Here is a 22,823-nt window from a genome sequence, read left to right on the forward strand (position 1 = left end):
TTTTTTCTTACAAAGTCTCATATTCCACTAACTTGTGACAAAAAATAAAAAGTTCTATGAACTCACTATGCCCATCACGAAATACCTTGGGGTCTCTTCTTTCCAAAATGGGGTCACTTGTGGGGTAGTTATACTGCCCTGGCATTCTAGGGGCCCAAATGTGTGGTAAGGAGTTTGAGATCAAATTCTGTAAAAAATGACCAGTGAAATCTGAAAGGTGCTCTTTGGAATATGGGCCCCTTTGCCCACCTAGGCTGCAAAAAAGTGTCACACATCTGGTATCTCTGTATTCAGGAGAAGTTGAGGAATGTGTTTTGGGGTGTCTTTTTACATATACCCATGCTGGGTGAGATAAATATCTTGGTCAAATGCCAACTTTGTATAAAAAAATGGGAAAAGTTGTCTTTTGCCAAGATATTTCTCTCACCCAGCATGGGTATATGTAAAATGACACCCCAAAACACATTCCCCAACTTCTCCTGAGTACGGAGATACCAGATGTGTGACACTTTTTTGCAGCCTAGGTGGGCAAAGGGGCCCATATTCCAAAGAGCACCTTTCGGATTTCACTGGTCATTTTTTACAGAATTTGATTTCAAACTCCTTACCACACATTTGGGCCCCTAGAATGCCAGGGCAGTATAACTACCCCACAAGTGACCCCATTTTGGAAAGAAGACACCCCAATGTATTCGCTGATGGGCATAGTGAGTTCATGGAAGTTTTTATTTTTTGTCACAAGTTAGTGGAATATGAGACTTTGTAATAAAAAAATAAATAAAAAAAAAATCATCATTTTCCACAAACTTTTGACAAAAAATAAAAAATTCTAGGAACTCGCCATGCCCCTCACGGAATACCTTGGGGTGTCTTCTTTCCAAAATGGGGTCACTTGTGGGGTAGTTATACTGCCCTGGAATTTTCCAGGGGCCCTAATGTGTGGTAAGTAGGTAAATGACCTGTGAAATTCGAAAGGTGCTCTTTGGAATGTGGGCCCCTTTGCCCACCTAGGCTGCAAAAAAGTGTCACACATCTGGTATCTCCGTACTCGGGAGAAGTTGGGGAATGTGTTTTGGGGTGTCATTTTACATATACCCATGCTGGGTGAGAGAAATATCTTGGTCAAATGCCAACTTTGTATAAAAAAATGGGAAAAGTTGTCTTTTGCCAAGATATTTCTCTCACCCAGCATGGGTATATGTAAAATGACACCCCAAAACACATTCCCCAACTTCTCCTGAGTACGGCGATACCAGATGTGTGACACTTTTTTGCAGCCTAAATGCGCAAAGGGGCCCACATTCCTTTTATGAGGGCATTTTTAGACATTTGGATCCCAGACTTCTTCTCACGCTTTAGGGCGCCTAGAATGCCAGGGCAGTATAAATACCCCACATGTGACCCCATTTTGGAAAGAAGACACCCCAAGGTATTCAATGAGGGGCATGGCGAGTTCATAGAATTTATTTTTTTTTGGCACAAGTTAGCGGAAATTGATTTTATTTATTTTTTTCTCACAAAGTCTCCCCTTCCGCTAACTTGGGACAAAAATTTCAATCTTTCATGGACTCAATATGCCCCTCACGGAATACCTGGGGGTGTCTTCTTTCCGAAATGGGGTCACATGTGGGGTATTTATACTGCCCTGGCATTCTAGGGGCCCTAAAGCGTGAGAAGAAGTCTGGAATATAAATGTCTAAAAAATTTTACGCATTTGGATTCCGTGAGGGGTATGGTGAGTTCATGTGAGATTTTATTTTTTGACACAAGTTAGTGGAATATGAGACTTTGTAAGAAAAAAAAAAAAATTTCCGCTAACTTGGGCCAAAAAAATGTCTGAATGGAGCCTTACAGAGGGGTGATCAATGACAGGGGGGGTGATCAATGACAGGGGGGGTGATCAATGACAGGGGGGTGATCAATGACAGGGGGGGTGATCAATGACAGGGGGGTGATCAGGGAGTCTATATGGGGTGATCACCACAGTCATTGATCACGCCCCTGTAAGGCTACATTCAGACGTCCGTGTGCGTTTTGCGGATCCGATCCATCTATCAGTGGATCCGTAAAAATCATGCGGACATCTGAATGGAGCTTTACAGGGGGTTGATCAATGACAGGGGGGTAATCAATGACAGGGGGGTGATCAGGGAGTCTATATGGGGTGATCACCACAGTCATTGATCATGCCCCTGTAAGGCTCCATTCAGACGTCCGTGTGCGTTTTGCGGATCCGATCCATCTATCAGTGGATCCGTAAAAATCATGCGGACGTCTGAATGGAGCTTTACAGGGGGTTGATCAATGACAGGGGTGTAATCAATGACAGGGGGGTGATCAGGGAGTCTATATGGGGTGATCAGGGGTGATCAAGGGTGAATTAGGCCTCTTTCACACTTGCGTTGTTGGGATCCGGCATGCACTTCCGTTGCCGGAGGTGCCTGCCGGATCCGGAAAAACGCAAGTGTACTGAAAGCATTTGAAGACGGAACCGTCTTCCAAATGCTTTCAGTGTTACTATGGCACCCAGGACGCTATTAAGGTCCTGGTTGCCATAGTAGGAGCGGGGAGCGGGGGAGCGGTATACTTACAGTCCGTGCGGCTCCCGGGGCGCTCCAGAATGACGTCAGAGCGCCCCATGCGCATGGATGACGTGATCACATGGATCACGTGATCCATGCGCTTGGGGCGCCCTGACGTCACTCTGGAGCGCCCGGGGAGCCGCACGGACGGTAAGTATACTGCTCCCCCGCTCCCCACTACACTTACCATGGCTGTCAGGACTTTAGCGTCCCGGCAGCCATGGTAACCACTCTGAAAAAGCTAAATGTCGGCTCCGGCAATGCGCCGAAACGACGTTTAGCTTAAGGCCGGATCCGGATCAATGTCTTCCAATGGGCATTAATTCCGGATCCGGCCTTGCGGCAAGTGTTCCGGATTTTTGGCCGGAGCAAAAAGCGCAGCATGCTGCGGTATTTTCTCCGGCCAACAAACGTTCCGTACGAACTGAAGACATCCTGATGCATCCTGAACGGATTACTCTCCATTCAGAATGCATTAGGATAATCCTGATCAGGATTCTTCCGGCATAGAGCCCCGACGACGGAACTCTATGCCGGAAGACAAGAACGCAGGTGTGAAAGAGCCCTAAGGGGTTAATAAGTGACGGGGGGGGGGGGTGTAGTGTAGTGTGGTGCTTGGTGCAACATATTACTGAGCTACCTGTGTCCTCTGGTGGTCGATCCAAACAAAGGGGACCACCAGAGGACCAGGTAGCAGGTATATTAGACGCTGTTATCATAACAGCGTCTAATATACCTGTTAGGGGTTAAAAAAATCACATCTCCAGCCTGCCAGCGAACAATCGCTGCTGGCAGGCTGGAGATCAACTCTCTTACCTTCCGTTCCTGTGAGCGCGTCCACTCGGAATGAATCAACCACCTCCAGGACGCGTCTGTGCGTACAGCGGTCCGGAGGTGGTTAACTAACACAATGAGTATTGTCTGAGACGCAATCCACAAAATACAATTACCAAACGTAATGGACTAACTTGAACCCTGGTCTAATTCGTGGGGGTGAGAGTTCAAGTTAGTCCAAGTCCTTTGTGAACAAATGAGGCCTGGCTGATGAGAGGGCCATCCTTGCAAGAGGCTAGTAGCCAGGCCCCTCCAAAACCCAGTGGCGAGGTTGGTTTCGCCACACACTTAGCCAGCTATAACAGTAGAAGTCTCATATTTTTTCAATCAGTGGTAAGGCATCTCTTATGGCTGTGTGGTTAGGTGCTTTGCCTCTGCTACAGAAGGTCGTGGGTTCGAATGTCAGCACTTTTCTGAAATACAGGCTAAATTAGAATACACAAGAAGAGGTTGCATCGCATGGGGGGAGCGGGAGGCACTTGATACTGGCACATGGGGGGAGGGGGGTTGGCACTATGATACACATGGCACTGGCACATGGGGAGGCACCTGATACTGTCACATGTGGGGGGGAGAGGGGTTGGCACCTGATACTGGCACATGGGGGATGGGGGGGTTGGCACTATGATACTGGCACTTGGGGGGAAGGAGAGAGGCACTTGATACTGGCACATGGGGGGGGGGAGGCACTTGATACTGGCACTTTTGGGGGGGGGGAGATGGCACTATGATACTGGGACATGGGGGGGGGGAGAGGCACTTGATACTGGCACTTTTTTTTGGGGGGGGGGGTGGCACTATGATACTGGGACTGCCATACATACGTGTAATTTTAGTAGAAAACTGTGGCTGAAATGGCCCTTAGCAGCGCTCTCTGAAATGAGCGTTGCTAAGGGCCACCCGTCTTCTATTTGAAAAGGGGAGACGGGCTGTGCGGGAACTGTGCTTCTGCCTCCTGTGCCCCCGCGGTGGCCATAGGCGTCTTAAAATCGAATGCTCGGGTACACTAACTAACCTGCCTTCCCTGCGATAATCACTCATGAAGACAGATGGACCTTAGCATTTCAGGGGGCCCAAGGAAATTCTTGCCCAGGGTCCAATCAATATTAAAGACGGCCCTGGCTGTATAACTCAGCTTCTTCTGTATGCTGCACTTCTTCTCTGTAGTCTGACTCTAGGTTATGCCAGGGAACTTTCCTCCTGGCTCCTGAGGCTTTATGCTTTGGCCTCCATGGACAGCAGAGCTTAGTGTGCTCTGGCTGGTGTGGGCACATCCAGTAGAGACGTGCCCCTGCACACCCTTCCTCTTGCAGGGGGTAAACTACAACTGTTCCCCACCCTTCCTGCAGGAAGTAGAACTAGCCCAATTCTCTCCAGAGGAGGGTTAGAATGGACTGGTAAGTTCCATTCTATCTAAGTACAGCTCTGCCATATTTGCTGCCACCTGCTGGTGAACCAAGCACATTACATGAACATACCAGTTACATAAAAATGAGGAATGCACAGTGTGGAGGATCTGGAAAAAATACATAGATGGCATTGGTGTTAGCCCAATGAAGACAGTAGCAGGGTGCAGTAGTGGTAACACCACTCTGGGGTGTTACACATATAGCATACAGAAAATGGCCTCTGCACTGTGTACTTGTCAGCAGTCTGGCTGTCACAGTGGGTAGGATACAAGATACAAGAAACACACAGAAAAACCACAAAACAAGCATCTAGGCCAGAAGCTGGGGATAAAGGTCACCTCCTGACAATTCCATATCAGCTCTCCCTGGACTTCTGAGCCCACATTCAGACCCTAAAGGTGGGAATCAACGTGTCCCTGTGCCTAAGGCTGAAAATTTCCTAAAGTCCTTAAGATGGTGGAAAGGGGGGGAAGAGACAGCCTGCTTCCTCAGGTTCAGGAGGAGGCAGGTGTCTCTCTAACAGCCTAGACACAACACAAAAAGGAAACCAAAAACAACTTATCTTGTAGCAGAGCAGAAACAGCAAATCCACCTTCCCTCAGAGCAAGATAGAAGCTATAACCCGCACAGGACACTGGGAAGGGGCGTAATGTAAACTCACACAAACGGCCCCACCCAGTGCACATGAAGGGAGGCGGATACAGCTCAACTCCAAACCCAAAACAAACAAAAAACTACACACGTGCTGCTAACCTGGCAGACCTCTGCACATAACCTGAGCAGGGCATGACACTGGCTGGATTTGATGGCTTTTTTCTACCCCTAGCTTCAGTCTATACTCTGCGATGCTCAGCTATGTTTCTGCCCCATCTAGGTCCTGAGGCGGTGCACCTTTGTATCTAGTGCCACTCACCAACACTACTAGCTAGCTACACACAGGAATCTGCAGCTTCTCCCAGCTCACACCAGTATTGTGTCTGTCTCCACAGTGTCTCTTCTGCGTCTGATGTCTCACCATGAGGTCCGCCTGCTCTACTATTTATCCCTTTTTGGGGAATACAGTTTCTTGTGTGAGGCGATGTGACTCCAACACTGACCTCCGCCTCCACTCAGCCTCTGTCGTATTACCAGGTGTGGTGATAGAGGTATCCAGATATCAACATTATTTTCAGGAGTAGACAACCTCTCCCTGAACAGTCCAGGATTGGGTCATAACCTCGTCCAGTCGAACCTGAATATCCAGCGGTCCGCTCATCCCTATTCATCATCCTTTCGCTTTGTATTGAGCCCTGTAAATCTGTATACTGCCAATCGGCCCATGTACGAGGACCCTGATGTCCCACAGTTTAGTCAACGCGTTTCAGTGCACTATAGGCAGATGGACTGGAACTCTAGACGCTGCTGACATCATTCAGATCCTTCTCCCTGGATTGGGAGGATAAATGTAAGGCCCTGGTGACTAATGTTCCCAAATACTCAAAAAATATTCCATTCTGCTTGGTCCTGTTCAGTCTTCCAGAATCTCAGACCCAAGAAAAGACCTCCAGAAAATATACTGGACTGGGAGAATCTGAGGGGAACTTGTCAGATGGGGAATAAAGCACAGACCACCAACTGCTGGAAAACTGAACCCCATGTATGGGTTACAAAGAGCGTCTCTCGCTCTGGAGGACCTGTCCTGTCCGGCATCACACAGACCACCCACTGATATGAATGGGCACTGTGTAATAATTCATTTCCCCAGTGGTGGCGCTGCAGGGAAACTGAACACCTGCAACCAAGTTTCTCTACAAATTATAGCTGATCGCTGGGGGTCCCTGCAGGAGGACAATTTGTGATCAGCTGACTGTCAAGAAGGGATTGTGTAAAGGGGAGACTTCCTTTAGTGGTGCCTGCCAAACTATCCATCTGGTACTGCCTGCTACAGCGTCCACCACAGTGTTTATAAAATGCTGCCCCAACAATGCCAAGAGTGCCCCCATAATACCGCCTAAAATAATACCAACAGAGTGCCCCTATAATACTGCCTGCAACAATGCAACAGAGTGCCCCTATAATACTGCCTGCAACAATGCCAACAGAGTGCCCCTATAATACTGCCTGCAACAATGCAACAGAGTGCCCCTATAATACTGCCTGCAACAATGCAACAGAGTGCCCCTATAATACTGCCTGCAACAATGCAACAGAGTGCCCCTATAATACTGCCTGCGACAATGCAACAGAGTGCCCCTATAATACCACCTGCAACAGAGTGCCCCTATAATACTGCCTTCAACAATGCCAACAGAGTGCCTCTACAATACTGCCTGCAACAATGCCAACAGAGTGCCCCTATAATACTGCCTGCGACAATGCAACAGAGTGCCCCTATAATACTGCCTGCAACAATGCCAACAGAGTGCCTCTACAATACTGCCTGCAACAATGCCAACAGAGTGCCCCTATAATACTGCCTGCGACAATGCAACAGAGTGCCCCTATAATACTGCCTGCAACAATGCCAACAGAGTGCCCCTATAATACTGCCTGCAACAATTCAACAGAGTGCCCCTATAATACTGCCTGCAACAATGCAACAGAGTGCCCCTATAATACCACCTGCAACAGAGTGCCCCTATAATACTGCCTGCAACAATGTAACAGAGTGCCCCTATAATACTGCCTGCAACAATGTAACAGAGTGCCCCTATAATACTGCCTGCGACAATGCAACAGAGTGCCCCTATAATACTGACTACAACAATGCAACAGAGTGCCCCTATAATACTGCCTGCGACAATGCAACAGAGTGCCCCTATAATACTGCCTTCAACAATGCCAACAGAGTGCCTCTACAATACTGCCTGCAACAATGCCAACAGAGTGCCCCTATAATACTGCCTGCGACAATGCAACAGAGTGCCCCTATAATACTGCCTGCAACAATGCCAACAGAGTGCCCCTATAATACTGCCTGCAACAATTCAACAGAGTGCCCCTATAATACTGCCTGCAACAATGCAACAGAGTGCCCCTATAATACTGACTGCAACAATGTAACAGAGTGCCCCTATAATACTGCCTGCGACAATGCAACAGAGTGCCCCTATAATACTGACTACAACAATGCAACAGAGTGCCCCTATAATACCACCTGCAACAGAGTGCCCCTATAATGCTGCCTTCAACAATGCCAACAGAGTGCCCCTACAATACTGCCTGCGACAATGCAACAGAGTGCCCCTATAATACTGCCTGCAACAATGTCTACAGAGTGCCCCTATAATACTCCATGCAATAATGCCACATGAACAGAGAGGACACCGCGCATGCACAGTAGTAGTGGCGCCATACCAAGCTCCTCACATAAATACAGCACCAGAACCAATATGGTGCATATATGCAGCTCCAGCTCAAAAAGAGCTTAGTACAGATATTATTTCCATATTCAGGTTAGCCCTTGACATATAAGTATATAAAAAGTGTGAAACTGCAGGTCCCAGTATAGCCGGAACAGGTGTAAAGGTTTGCTGGGAGTGGTAGTGTCACAGAAGAGAATGCTACGACCTGTCATCACGCTGTAGACCATACAAGTGACTACACCTCTGATCAGACACAGCGACAGAATAAACAATTGTATTTAGTGACTTGCAGGTGACATTTCCTCCGGAGTTCTTCTTTTTCCTTTTCTATCCACCCAGTTCAGACACCATGATGACTTCTCCGGGCCAAGGCTCGTCTCTGCAGAGTTTGCCGCCAAGATGTCTTTAGCTTCTCACTTTACCAATACATCGACATGATGAATACTGACACAAACTCCTCTTAGTGCCACATTCTGTACCCTGAAGATAATGGCGGCATACACTGTGCCCCCTAGTACAATCATGTCACGTGCAGTGGCAAGGTTTGGGGTGGTCCCAATGCTATGCTGAGTCCCCTGGACACCGTTGAGATGTCACCACGTGTTGCTGCTCTCCGGAAGGGATGGTAAGGCGTGGTGCACCCCAATGGGAAATAAGTCCAGAGATTCAGGGTCTGCAGTAACCAGGGGGCTTGTTTACTGGAGGGATTCAAGTGCAAAACAATACAGGCGAGGCATAGGGCTGTCTTCTCCAGTCTCCTCCCTAGGACCAGGCATAGGGCTGTCTTCTCCAGTCTCCTCCCTGGCAGAGGAAGGGTTTGATGCTGAGGAAAGTCCTGAGCTAGCTGATCCTCTCTTCAGAAGGCTGGTACCCTGGCCAAAGGCTGGTGATCCAGGATCTGTGGCAAAGTATCCCTGTCTCAGCGTCTCCTCTTCCAAGCACTGGTCCCTAACTGCAGAACACTAGGGGATCTGACTGCTCTTCTTATAGACAGTTTTAGCTAGACTAGAACCTTCTAGTGGGAGGGGTGGAGTGGAGAATCTCAGCACAAACAGATACATTATAACACTTTCCGTCTCTCATAGACTTACATTAGAGCTTCAATGATACTCAATGGCAATGACACAGGAGTTTTTCCAGACAAAAACAAGTTTCCAGACATAACTGCAGCAGATCGGACCGCAAGGGCAGTATGTGAGTGAAGGGATATATATGACTTCATTTTGTCTGTTTTAACAATGTGTATTGTGATAATATCTTGTTCATGCACTGTTTCAAGTTCCCCCGCACTGGAATTTGGGAGTCTTCCTGTGTCCTTGGACAGTTTCTTGAGACCCTTAAATTCCTAAGTGAAAACAGTCATACCTTTTAAGGTCATCCCAGTTTAATGCATACTAGCATATATGTGTTCACACATGATTGGTTAATGATGTTACTATGTAAATTATACTCCTTGCCTCTTTAAAAGGCTAAACTGAGGGGCAATAAAATCAGAGTGAATTTGAACAGACCCGTGTTTTGTTGTATCTGATAACTTCATTCTCCTGGCGCCAGATACACTTAATCCAAGCTGACCACCGAAAATCTGGTATCAGGGATACCATGAGCAAAGGGTCCAAATTGCCTTACAGCTTTGGGGGCTCGTGTCCGGGATCAAGAGGGTCATCCTCGGGTCCGGTGAGAAAGACATCAATTTTGTCCTCCGTCTGATCCGAGGGCACTGGCTACGCCTCGACCCAAGTAAGTTGAACCATCTACTTAAGATTTCGGTAGGTCGCTGTGTCAGGGACACAGACAAGGCTCAGGGAGCCTAAGGTGATTATAAGGGACTCCAGGAGTCCACATCACCGCAGATAGATAAAGTGCACTAAAGAAATACTGTTCAGGGAACAGAAGGTTACAAGCTTGGATTAACTCTTGTATATATATAGTATAAGTATCTTAGAAGTGATAAGATTATCTGTTTGTGTGAGATACTGACCGGGTGGTAAATGTACGGTCACATCCCACTGTTATTGTGAAATTGATGTATTTTGGGTTAACATAGTAACATAGTACATAAGGCCGAAAAAAGACATTTGTCCATCCAGTTCGGCCTGTCATCCTACAAGTTGATCCAGAGGAAGGCAAAAAAACCCTGTGAGGTAGAAGCCAATTTTCCTCACTTTAGGGGAATAAAAAATTCCTTCCCGACTCCAATCAGGCAATCAGAATAACTCCCTGGATCAACGACCCCTCTCTAGTAGCTATAGCCTGTAATATTATTACACTCCAGAAATACATCCAGGCCCCTCTTGAATTCCTTTATTGTACTCACCATCACCACCTCCTCAGGCAGAGAGCTCCATAGTCTCACTGCTCTTACCGTAAAGAACCCTTTTCTATGTTTGTGTACAAACCTTCTTTCCTCCAAACGCAGAGGATGTCCCCTCGTCACAGTCACAGTCCTGGGGATAAATAGATGATGGGATAGATCTCTGTACTGCCCCCTGATATATTTATACATAGTAATTAGATCTCCCCTCAGTCGTCTTTTTTCTAACGTGAATAACCCTAATTTTGATAATCTTTCAGGATACTGTAGTTGCCCCATTCCAGTTATTACTTTAGTTGCCCTCCTCTGGACCCTCTCCAGCTCTGCTATGTCTGCCTTGTTTACAGGAGCCCAGAACTGTACACAGTACTCCATGTGTGGTCTGACCAGTGATTTGTAAAGTAGTAGGAATATGTTCTCATCACGGGCATCTATGCCCCTTTTGATGCAACCCATTATCTTATTGGCCTTGGCAGCCGCTGCCTGACACTGTTTTTTGCAGCTTAGTTTGCTGTTTATTAAAATTCCTAGATCCTTTTCCATGTCAGTGTTACCGAGTGTTTTACCATTTAGTATGTACGGGTGACTTGCATTATTCCTTCCCATGTGCATAACTTTACATTTCTCAGTGTTAAACCTCATCTGCCACTTATCTGCCCAAGCCTCCAATCTATCCAGATCCCTCTGTAGTAGTATACTGTCCTCTGTAGTGTATATACAGTGTACTGTCCTCTGTAGTATATATATATATACAGTATACTGTCCTCTGTAGTATATATATATACAGTATACTGTCCTCTGTAGTATATATACAGTATACTGTCCTCTGTAGTATATATACAGTATACTGTCCTCTGTAGTATATATATAGTATACTGTCCTCTGTAGTATATATACAGTATACTGTCCTCTGTAGTATATATATACAGTATACTGTCCTCTGTAGTATATATACAGTATACTGTCCTCTGTAGTGTATATACAGTATACTGTCCTCTGTAGTATATATACACAGAATACTGTCCTCTGTAGTGTATATACAGTATACTGTCCTCTGTAGTATATATACAGTATACTGTCCTCTTCAGTGTTAATTACTTTACACAGTTTAGTGTCATCTGCGAAAATTGATATTTTACTATGCAAGCCTTCTACAAGATCATTAATAAATATATTGAAGAGAATAGGGCCCAATACTGACCCCTGAGGTACCCCACTAGTGACAGCGACCCCCCCCCCTAATACTGACCCCTGAGGTACCCCACTAGTGACTGTGACCCAATCTGAGTATGTACCGTTAATAACCACCCTCTGTTTTCTATCATTGAGCCAGTTACTTACCCACTTACAGACGTTTTCTCCGAGTCCGAGCATTCTCATTTTATATACTAACCTTTTATGAGGTACAGTGTCAAATGCTTTGGAGAAGTCCAGATACACGACATCCATTGATTCGCCGCTGTCAAGTCTAGTACTTACCTCCTCATAGAAACTGATTAAATTAGTTTGACATGACCGATCCCTCACGAAGCCATGCTGATATGGCGTTATTTGCTTATTTCCCATAAGATGCTCTAACATAGCATCTCTCAGAAAACCTTCAAACAGTTTACCCACAACAGATGTTAAACTTACCGGCCTATAGTTTCCAGGCTCTGTTTTTGGACCCTTTTTGAATATTGGCACCACATTTGCCATGCGCCAATCCTGTGGGACATTCCCTGTCAGTACAGAGTCCGCAAATATCAGAAATAAGGGTCTGGCTATGACATTACTTAATTCCCTTAGGATACGGGGGTGTATGCCATCCGGTCCTGGCGATTTGTCTATTTTGATTTTTTTTAGTCGCTGTTGTACTTCTTCCTGGGTCAGACAGGACACTTTTAATGGCGAATTTATTTCAGCATTCAGCATTTCATCTGACAGTTTATTTTCCTCAGTGAATACATTGGAGAAAAAAATATTTAACAGCTTTGCTTTCTCCTCGTCGCTCTCTGCGACTCCCCCCTCATTACTCTTTAAAGGGCCGACACCTTCAGATTTATACTTTTTAACATTTATATAATTGAAGAACATTTTAGGGTTAGTTTTACTCTGTTTGGCAATTAATCTCTCGGTCTCTAGTTTGGCCGCTTTTATTTGTTTTTTACATGTTCTGTTTTTTTCCTTATAGTTTTTCAGTGCTTCCGTGCTACCCTCCTGTTTTAGGGTTTTATATGCTTTCTTTTTGTCATTTATTGCTTTCTTTACAGTTCTGTTTATCCCCATTGGTTTCTTTTTGTTCCTTAACCTTTTATTCCCATACGGTATGTACCTCTCACAATGAGATTTTAGGATGTTTTTAAAGATATCCCATTTTTTGGCTGTATTTTTATTTTTGAGGACTTTGTCCCAGTTAGTTAGGCCTATGGCCTCTCTTAGTTGGCTAAATTTAGCTTTTTTGAAGTTTGGTATTTTTGTTTCTCCCTGTAGAAACGCTCTTTTGAATGATAATTGGAAGGTTATTACTTTATGGTCACTATTTCCCAGGTGTCCCCCAACCTGCACGTCTGTTGTTCTGTCAGGTCTATTGGTTAATATTAAGTCCAGTATGGCCGTCCCTCTAGTCGGGTCCTGAACCAGTTGGGAGAGGTAATTGTCTTTGGTTATTGCCAAGAATCTGTTTCCTTTATGAGATATACAAGTTTCAGTTTCCCAGTCTATATCTGGGTAGTTGAAGTCCCCCATAATAACCACCTCATTATGATTTGCCGCCTTGTCTATCTCGTTTAGTAGTAGATTTTCTGTTAATGTGTAAAATTGTTTCTGCTGGGAGTAATCCGCTGACCCGGATAACGTGAACGCTAGTGGCGGTCCAAAACAGTAATAGTCGATAGGGGTCCAAAGAGTGGGAGAACCATGGCTCCGATGTGTTGGTCACATGACAGCTGCCCAAACACACCCAGCTCTGCTACATCTATACACATGACAGCTGCCCCAGCACACTCAGCTCTGCATTATCTCTATATATCTATCTACTGTATAGCAATACTTAGAGATATATAGATGTAGCAGAGCTGGGTGTGCTGGGGCAGCTGTCATGTGTATAGATGTAGCAGAGCTGGGTGTGTTTGGGAAGCTGTCATGTGTATTAGATGTAGCAGAGCTGGGTGTGCTGGGGCAGCTATCATATATAGAGATATAGCAGAGCTGAGTGTGCTGGGACAGCTGTCATATAGAGATATAGCAGTGCCTCTGATACAGAAGGTCGTGGGTTCGAATCCCAGCAGAAACTTTCTGAAATACAGGCTAAATTAGAATACACAAGCACTGACTCTATATATGGACATACAGGGCGGGACACAGGAAGAGGCTGCATCGCTGACATTGAGGTAAGTATACGTTTGTTTGTTTTTAATACCCGACTGTTACTGCCATGTGAGCGGGAGGCACTTGATACTGGCACATAGGGGGAGGGGGGTTGGCACCTGATACTGGCACATGGGGGGGAGGGGGGTTGGCACCTGATACTGGCACATGGGGGGGCGAGGGGAGTTGGCACCTGATACTGGGACATGGGGGGAAGAGAGAGGCACTTGATACTAGCACATGGGGGGGGGTTGGCACTATGATACTGGCACATGGGGGGAAGGAGAGAGGCACTTGATACTGGCACATTGGGGGGTAGAGATGGCACTATGATACTGGCACATGGGGGGAAGGAGAGAGGCACTTGATACTGGCACATGGGGGGGGAGGAGAGAGGCACTTGATACTGGCACTTTTTTGGGGGGGGAGATGGCATGGCACTATGATACTGGCACATGGGGGGGAGAGGCACTTGATACTGGCACTTTTGGGGGGGAGGAGAGAGGCACTTGATACTGGCACTTTTGGGGGGGGGGAGAGGCACTTGATACTGGCACTTTTTTGGGGGGGAGATGGCACTATGATACTGGGACATGGGGTGGAGGAGAGAGGCACTTGATACTGGCACGTTGGGGGGGGTTGGCACTTGATACTGGCACATGGGTGGGTTTGTCACTATGATACTGGCACATGGGGGGGGAGAGGCACTATGATACTGGGACATGGGGGGGAGGCACTTGATACTGGTACTTTTTTTTTAGGGGGGGAGATGGCACTATGATACTGGGACATGGGGGGAAGAGAGAGGCACTTGATACTGGCACATGGGGGGGTTTGGCACTATGATACTGGCACATGGGGGGTGGGAAGGAGAGAGGCACTTGATACTGGCACATTGGGGGGGGGGGTAGATGGCACTATGATACTGGGACATGTGGAGGGGAGAGAGGCACTTGATACTGGCACATGATGGGGGGGGGAATCTATGGGGACACTTACTGGCACATTATTGGTGGGCATTATGGGGGACACTAGGCCGGCAGCCTATCAGAGGCCGGACACTGAGGGCATCTACTGGGGCACTATATATGGGGCATTTTATACTGGTACATTATTGGGGGCACTAGCAGGAAGGGGGGAGAGGAGCACTATGGGGGAATTTACTGGGGGCACTATATAGGAGTATTTTATACTGGCACATTATGGGGGCACTATGGGGACATTAGCTCAACTGGGGGCACTACAAGGGGGTATTTTTGCACTGTCACATTATAAGGAGAATTATTTCTACTGGGGGGGGAGCATTATGGTGGGCTTTATTACTCCCCCATGGTATGACCCCCTAGTAGCAGCACCAGCCTCTCCCTGCTCTGCTATCCCTCTGCCCTTTCTCCAAATCCTTATTATGAAATCTTTCTCATTAGGAAAAAGCACAACATCAGCTCCGCCGAGCCCCCGGCCAAAGTGTAGAAGTGGCGTCCGAGATCCCCAAGGGCCAAGTAATTGTAAGTGTTCATGTGAAATATGTTTATGTTATACACATATAGCCTACACTGTGCCCCACAATATACAGTATACCGCTACACTGTGCCACACAATATACAGTATACCTCTACACTGTGCCCCACAATATACAGTATACCTCTACACTGTGCCCCACACAATATACAGTATACCGCTACACTGTGCCACACAATATACAGTATACCTCTACACTGTGCCCCACAATATACAGTATACCTCTACACTGTGCCCCACAATGTACAGTATACTGCTACACTGTGCCACACAATATACAGTATACCTCTACACTGTGCCACACAATGTACAGTATACCTCTACACTGTGCCACACAATATACAGTATACCTCTACACTGTGCCACACAATATACAGTATACCTCTACACTGTGCCCCACACAATATACAGTATACCTCTACACTGTGCCCCACAATATACAGTATACCTCTACACTGTGCCCCACACAATATACAGTATACCGCTACACTGTGCCCCACAATATACAGTATACCTCTACACTGTGCCCCACACAATATACAGTATACCTCTACACTGTGCCCCACACAATATACAGTATACCGCTACACTGTGCCACACAATATACAGTATATCTCTACACTGTGCCACACAATATACAGTATACCGCTACACTGTGCCCCACAATATACAGTATACCTCTACACTGTGCCACACAATATACAGTATACCTCTTCACTGTGCCCCACAATATACAGTATACCTCTACACTGTGCCCCACAATATACAGTATACCGCTACACTGTGCCCCACACAATATACAGTATACCTCTACACTGTGCCCCACACAATATACAGTATACCGCTACACTGTGCCACACAATATACAGTATACCTCTACACTGTGCCCCACACAATATACAGTATACTGCTACACTGTGCCACACTATCTACAGTATACCGCTACACTGTGCCCCACAATATACAGTATACCTCTACACTGTGCCCCACAATATACAGTATACCTCTACACTGTGCCCCACAATATACAGTATACCTCTACACTGTGCCCCACACAATATACAGTATACCGCTACACTGTGTAGTCTGTTCTATAAGCACCATTGTTTTGTGGCGGCGGACAGAAAATAATCTGGAAGTGCCCCTCCCGAGACCAGGCTCTGACTGCTAGGGTGGGGTCTGCTGAGCTAACGGATTCCCCCTATGGCAGTAGCACCACCATAGCCCCCATATATGGCTAAAAAATTATTGCTTCGGGGAGGGGGGAGAGGTGACACCATTTTCTACCGCACCGTGTGACACCAGCCCTAGCAACGCCAATTAATGGATACTTTACATGTGACTCAACCTATGTGGTACTGTATATCTTATCAAGTGCCCGTGTGGCCTCATTTACATTGGCGAGACCACCCAGCACATAGACAGGATTTGGAAGCATAAATCCACGATTTGGACCAACCAGTGGCTACTACCGATACCTGCACATTTCAAGGAATGGAATCTTTCTGGATACATCGTTTGGATACATTGACCCCTAAGGGACTGAACAGAGAATGTGATTTTTAAAAAAAAATATTTAATACTCCTGTGTAATGATTGTTTTACATGAATCTGAACGGTTATTTCCTTTATTACAGATACGTTAGTCTGGACTACTCTCCTTAGTCTGCCAAACAACATGGGTGATATTCCCCGACCCTCCGACCCTCTTTTTCACGTCACCTCCCGTTAGCACATACATTCTAGCCCTCTCTATATATAGGCAGTACAGCCAGCATGGCGTCCGCCTCCAGATGTCACTACACAAACCTGGGCCGCAGGTGTTTTACTGTTCCTCTATTTATGATCTACAAATGATTCCAGATGCGGAAATATTGCTGATGTTGGATAAGTTTTTTTATATCATCGTCAGTGTAATTTTTAATTTGATTCCGACTTCGTTTGATTTTACTTGTGTCTTTTCTTACTTCTGTTACTTCCTTTTGGTGATCTCTTCCCCATGTAAGACTGGCTGTCACGCATACTGTCTTATATAGCAGTATAAAGTATGAACTACAATACTTCATGGACTTGGAGCAGCAGAATAGATTTGGTGATATCAGGTAACATTCTCCATTGAACGCATTACGTAGAATTGGACTATACATGCTGGATTTTTTTTACAAGTGTATGAATTGATCATTTTGTAAATCTCAACCCCACATATTTACTATTCCTTACAGATCACTTGAAAAAGGTCGTCCATTGACCGAAACGTTGGGACCCTGTACGGCCTGTTAAGATTACTATACTGTATAATCTGGACAAAAAATGTACAAAATGATGTTAATATGAATATTGATTAAAACAGCATTGAAAAAATATTTTGGTGTGTCGTAGATCTACCTACATATCGGATAGACTATTGTCTTCTATGAGCACCCACCTTCCGAGGGTGTGCAGATCTCATCCTACCCTTCACAGAAATTTCTATTATGTGATTTTCTTTTATTTGAAAACATGAGAAAGTAAGAACTGTAGTACTCAGGAGCCAGGGAACCTTGAAATATGGACTTTTGCCCTAATTTCTACTATGCAGAGCCATCAACTTCCTACTGTATTGCACTTTGAAGGGTTAACTTGCACTGTGATTTATGCTGTTGTGTGCACTAATACTCTTTCAATTTGTTGAACTGCATTTATATGTTTATTGTAATATATCTTTTCATTTGCACTATATCTGCACTGCACTGTGCAAAGGGTTAATACACAGCCAGGTAATAATGAGACGCTTTATAACTTTCTATCTATGCAAAGATTTGGAGAGAGAAAAAAAACCAGACAAACTGACCTTCTGTCTGGTTTAGCTTTGTTGTTTATGTCTAGAAAAACTGCTTAATCATTCCAATAGATTTGCATTAAAGCTCTGTACAAGTCTATGATGGACAGAAATTGTAACATTGTTTCTGTTTGGGCTGAGCTTCTCCACCCCACCCCTGTGTCTAAGGAGAGCAGTCAGAGCCCCTAGTGTTCTGCAGTTAGGGATCGGTTCTTAGAAAAAGAGACTCTGCCAGACTGCATGAGTGACCAGAAGAAGACGCTGAGAGGGGGATACTCTGCCACAGACCACCAGCCTTGGACCAGGGTACCAGCCTTCTGAAGAGAGAGAGAGGATCAGCTAGCTCAGGTCTTTCCTCAGCACCAAACCTTCCTCTGCCAGGGAGGAGACTGGAGAAGACAGCCCTATGCCTGGTCCTAGGGAGGAGACCGGAGAAGACAGCCCTATGCCTCGCCTGTATTGTTTTGCACCTAAATTCCTCCAGTAAAGAAGCTCACTGGTTACTGCTACTGAGACTTGGGTTTACCACACCTTATCATCACTTCTGGAGAGCAACAACATGTGATGACACCTCAACGATATTTTGGGGACCCAGCGTAGCGTTGAAGCCACCCCAAACCCAGCCACTGCATATGTATTACAGGTCCAGAGAAATTCAACGAGACCTACTTTAGTCCCTGCTATATCTTTTCTTGTGTTGAACAGATCCAAGGCTCCTGTGTTACAACATGTTCAACACATTATTACCCAGCATATCAGAAGGGACGGAAAGTACTGAGCATGTACCTGTGGGCGCTCCCGCAATGTTGGCCATCAAAGAGGCAAGCGCGAAAGACAGCCCTGAGGAGCCTTAGATTCAACTGTCCATTCCGGGTATCAATGTGTTGCAGCGGCTCTAAACACCCCAACAGGAGGATGAGAGTCCCTGTCCTCTCTTTCCATGGGTTAAAATGTGCATCATCGACTTTTCATACAGGAACGTGAGGCTTCGAGGAGCCGGGTTCATGTATATGGTGTACAGAACTCAGAGATCAGGTTATCGCTTCTTTTGCATGATCTCCTGTGAATGCGTCCTTTGTATTTTCTGTTGCTGAATCTGGGTGGGTTCTCCTATATGTGTGGGCCTTCTAGATGGTTCAGGAGAACATTCAGATATAAAGAAGATGTATGAGAGAAGAACTATCGTAGTAATAATAATCTCATAAATCACATTTTTTGTGGGTGCAAGTTGCGGAAGCTTTTAATAAAGGCATATTTTAGCAGATCAAGCCTTAGAAATGACTTCACAATCATATTTGAAGCGGTGACCCGGCAGCTGGACGTCCAGGAGACATGATCTCCTCCGTGCCTTCTCCATTTGTCACATCATTTATGGCCATCAGCTCAAATTCTTGACATAACAACAAACGAGAAACTGAAACAGAAGAAACATGAAATCACTGCATAGAAGAGGTAAAGGAGAAACGTTGTTGAGGAACCCACAGAAAGTTGGAGGAAGATCTAGACCAAGGAGAAGACTGCAAATGGAGTATAAATCGTACTGAAAACACAGTCCACACACCCCACGCTACAGCTGCAACCACCTGTCATTACGGCCAACAAGATGCCACTCTGCTAACACACAAGTACACAAAGGCACACACTGCTCTCAGGCATCAAACAGGTAAAACACTGTATAAAAGGCTATGGATTCTTAGTGCAGACAAGGACTAAACATATCAACGTTTTAGGCTAAAAGGTGCAAAGCTTATAAAACACACTCATTGACAAAAACAAATACCACACCCAGATAGAAATGTCGGATTGCTGCTTAGACACTGGGTCCTGCTACAAGAGGGCATAAAAGTGCTTCCCCTGCTGCTCTATAAAAAGGATCTCAGAGGCCACTTTTGGGTAGTGCACGTCTTGGTGAGAAATCGTTGACTGCTAGACATTTTGTCTAGCTGACAGACTTTGAGAGGGGGCACATCACTGGACTGAGAGGAGCAGGATGGTTGTTTTAAATGAATTGCCGCGATCTAGACTGTTCTAACTTGCATTTAGGAGATCTTAGGAGCAGTGGTTACATGAGGACACATATGGTGGACACAGGCTCTGGCCAGATCAGACAGACACCAGCAGAGAGGATTGTTTGCTCCACCGACAAGAACAAGCATCTCCCACAGTTTCATTGTCACCATCCAGATACAGGTGGCCCCTTTATTACACACCTGTCTCTGCCTGTCTCTATCACTGTTATGGGGGCGCTGTGGATGTCACTGTTATGGGGGCACTGCAGATGTCACTGTTATGGGGGCACTGTGGATGTCACAGTTATGGGAGCACTGTGGATGTCACTGTTATGGGGGCACTGTGGATGTCACTGTTATGGGGGCACTGTGGATGTCACTGTTATGGGGGCACTGTGGATGTCACTGTTATGGGGGCACTGTGGATGTCACTGTTATGGGGGCACTGTGGATGTCACTGTTATGGGGGCACTGTGGATGTCACTGTTATGGGGGCACTGTGGATGTCACTGTTATTGGGCACTGTGGATGTCACTGTTATGGGGCACTGTGGATGTCACTGTTGTGGGGGCGCTGTGGATGTCACTGTTATGGGGGCGCTGTGAATGTCACTGTTATGGGGGCACTGTGGATATCACTGTTATGGGGGCACTGTGGATATCACTGTTATGGGGGCACTGTGGATGTCACTGTTATGGGGGCACTGTGAATGTCACTGTTATGGGGGCACTGTGGATATCACTGTTATGGGGGCACTGTGGATGTCACTGTTATTGGGCACTGTGGATGTCATTGTTATGGGGGCGCTGTGGATGTCACTGTTATGGGGGCAGTGTGGATGTCACTGTTATGGGGGCACTGTGGATGTCACTGTTATGGGGGCACTGTGGATGTCACTGTTATGGGGGCACTGTGGATGTCACTGTTATGGGGGCACTGTGGATGTCACTGTTATGGGGGCACTGTGGATGTCACTGTTATGGGGGCACTGTGGATGTCACTGTTATGGGGGCACTGTGGATGTCACTGTTATGGGGGCACTGTGGATGTCACTGTTATTGGGCACTGTGGATGTCACTGTTATGGGGCACTGTGGATGTCACTGTTGTGGGGGCACTGTGGATGTCACTGTTATGGGGGCACTGTGGATGTCACTGTTATGGGGGCACTGTGGATGTCACTGTTATGGGGGCACTGTGGATGTCACTGTTATGGGGCACTGTGGAGGTCACTGATATGAGGGCACTGTGGATGTCACTGTTATTGGGCACTGTGGATGTCATTGTTATGGGGGCGCTGTGGATGTCACTGTTATGGGGGCAGTGTGGATGTCACTGTTATGGGGGCACTGTGGATGTCACTGTTATGGGGCACTGTGGATGTCACTGTTATGGGGACACAGTGGATGTCACTGTTATGGGGATACAGTGGATGTCACTGTTATGGGGACACTGTGGATGTCACTGTTATGGGGGCACTGTAGATGTCACTGTTATGGGGGCACTGTGGATGTCACTGTTAAGGGGGCACTGTGGATGTCACTGCTATGGGGGCACTGTGGATGTCACTGCTATGGGGGCACTGTGGATGTCACTGTAATGGGGGCACTGTGGATGTCACTGTTATGGGGAAGCTGTGGATGTCACTGTTATGGGGGAGCTGTGGATGTCACTGTTATAGGGGCACTGTGGATGTCACTGTCATGGGGGCACTGTAGATGTTACTATTATGGGGGCACAGTGAATGTCACTGTTATGGGGGCACTGTGGATGTCACTTTTATGGGGGCACTGTGGATGTCACTGTTATGGGGGCACTGTGGATGTCACTGTTATTGGGCACTGTGGATGTCACTTTTATGAGGGCACTGTGGATGTCACTGTTATGGGGGCACTGTGGATGTCATTGTTATTGGGCACTGTGGATGACACTGTTATGGGGCACTATGGATGTCATTGCTATGGGGGCACTGTGGATGTCACTGTTATGGGGGCGCTGTGGATGTCACTGTTATGGGGGCGCTGTGGATGTCACTGTTATGGGGGCACTGTGGATGTCACTGTTATGGGGGCACTGTGGATGTCACTGTTATGGGGGCACTGTGGATGTCACTGTTATGGGGGCACTGTGGATGTCACTGTTATTGGGCACTGTGGATGTCACTGTTATGGGGCACTGTGGATGTCACTGTTATGGGGCACTGTGGATGTCACTGTTGTGGGGCACTGTGGATGTCACTGTTATGGGGGCACTGAGGATGTCACTGTTATGGGGGCACTGTGGATGTCACTGTTATGGGGGCACTGTGGATGTCACTGTTATTGGGCACTGTGGATGTCACTGTTATGGGGGCGCTGTGGATGTCACTGTTATGGGGGCAGTGTGGATGTCACTGTTATGGGGGCACTGTGGATGTCACTGTAATGGGGCACTGTGGATGTCAATGTTATGGGGACACTGTGGATGTCACTGTTATGGGGGCACTGTGGATGTAACTGTTATGGGGCACTGTGGATGTCACTGTTATGGGGACACTGTATATGTCACTGTTATGGGGACACTGTGGATGTCACTGTTATGGGGGCACTGTGGATGTCACTGCTATGGGGGCACTGTGGATGTCACTGCTATGGGGCACTGTGGATGTC

At 46.5% G+C, this 22,823-nt stretch overlaps 1 long non-coding RNA gene across 1 annotated transcript in view; it reads right to left on the reverse strand.

Moving 5' to 3' along the window:
• Positions 1–19,373: 19,373 nt before the first annotated feature.
• Positions 19,374–22,823, reverse strand: part of LOC120994353 — a 50,316-nt gene continuing 46,866 nt past the window's right edge. The window contains exon 6 of the long non-coding RNA XR_005777399.1: positions 19,374–19,581. This is a non-coding gene — a long non-coding RNA (uncharacterized LOC120994353). The remainder of the gene's footprint in view (positions 19,582–22,823) is intronic.

This window comes from Bufo bufo, chromosome 3 (genome assembly GCF_905171765.1).
Source record: "Bufo bufo chromosome 3, aBufBuf1.1, whole genome shotgun sequence".
Lineage (NCBI taxonomy): Eukaryota > Metazoa > Chordata > Amphibia > Anura > Bufonidae > Bufo > Bufo bufo.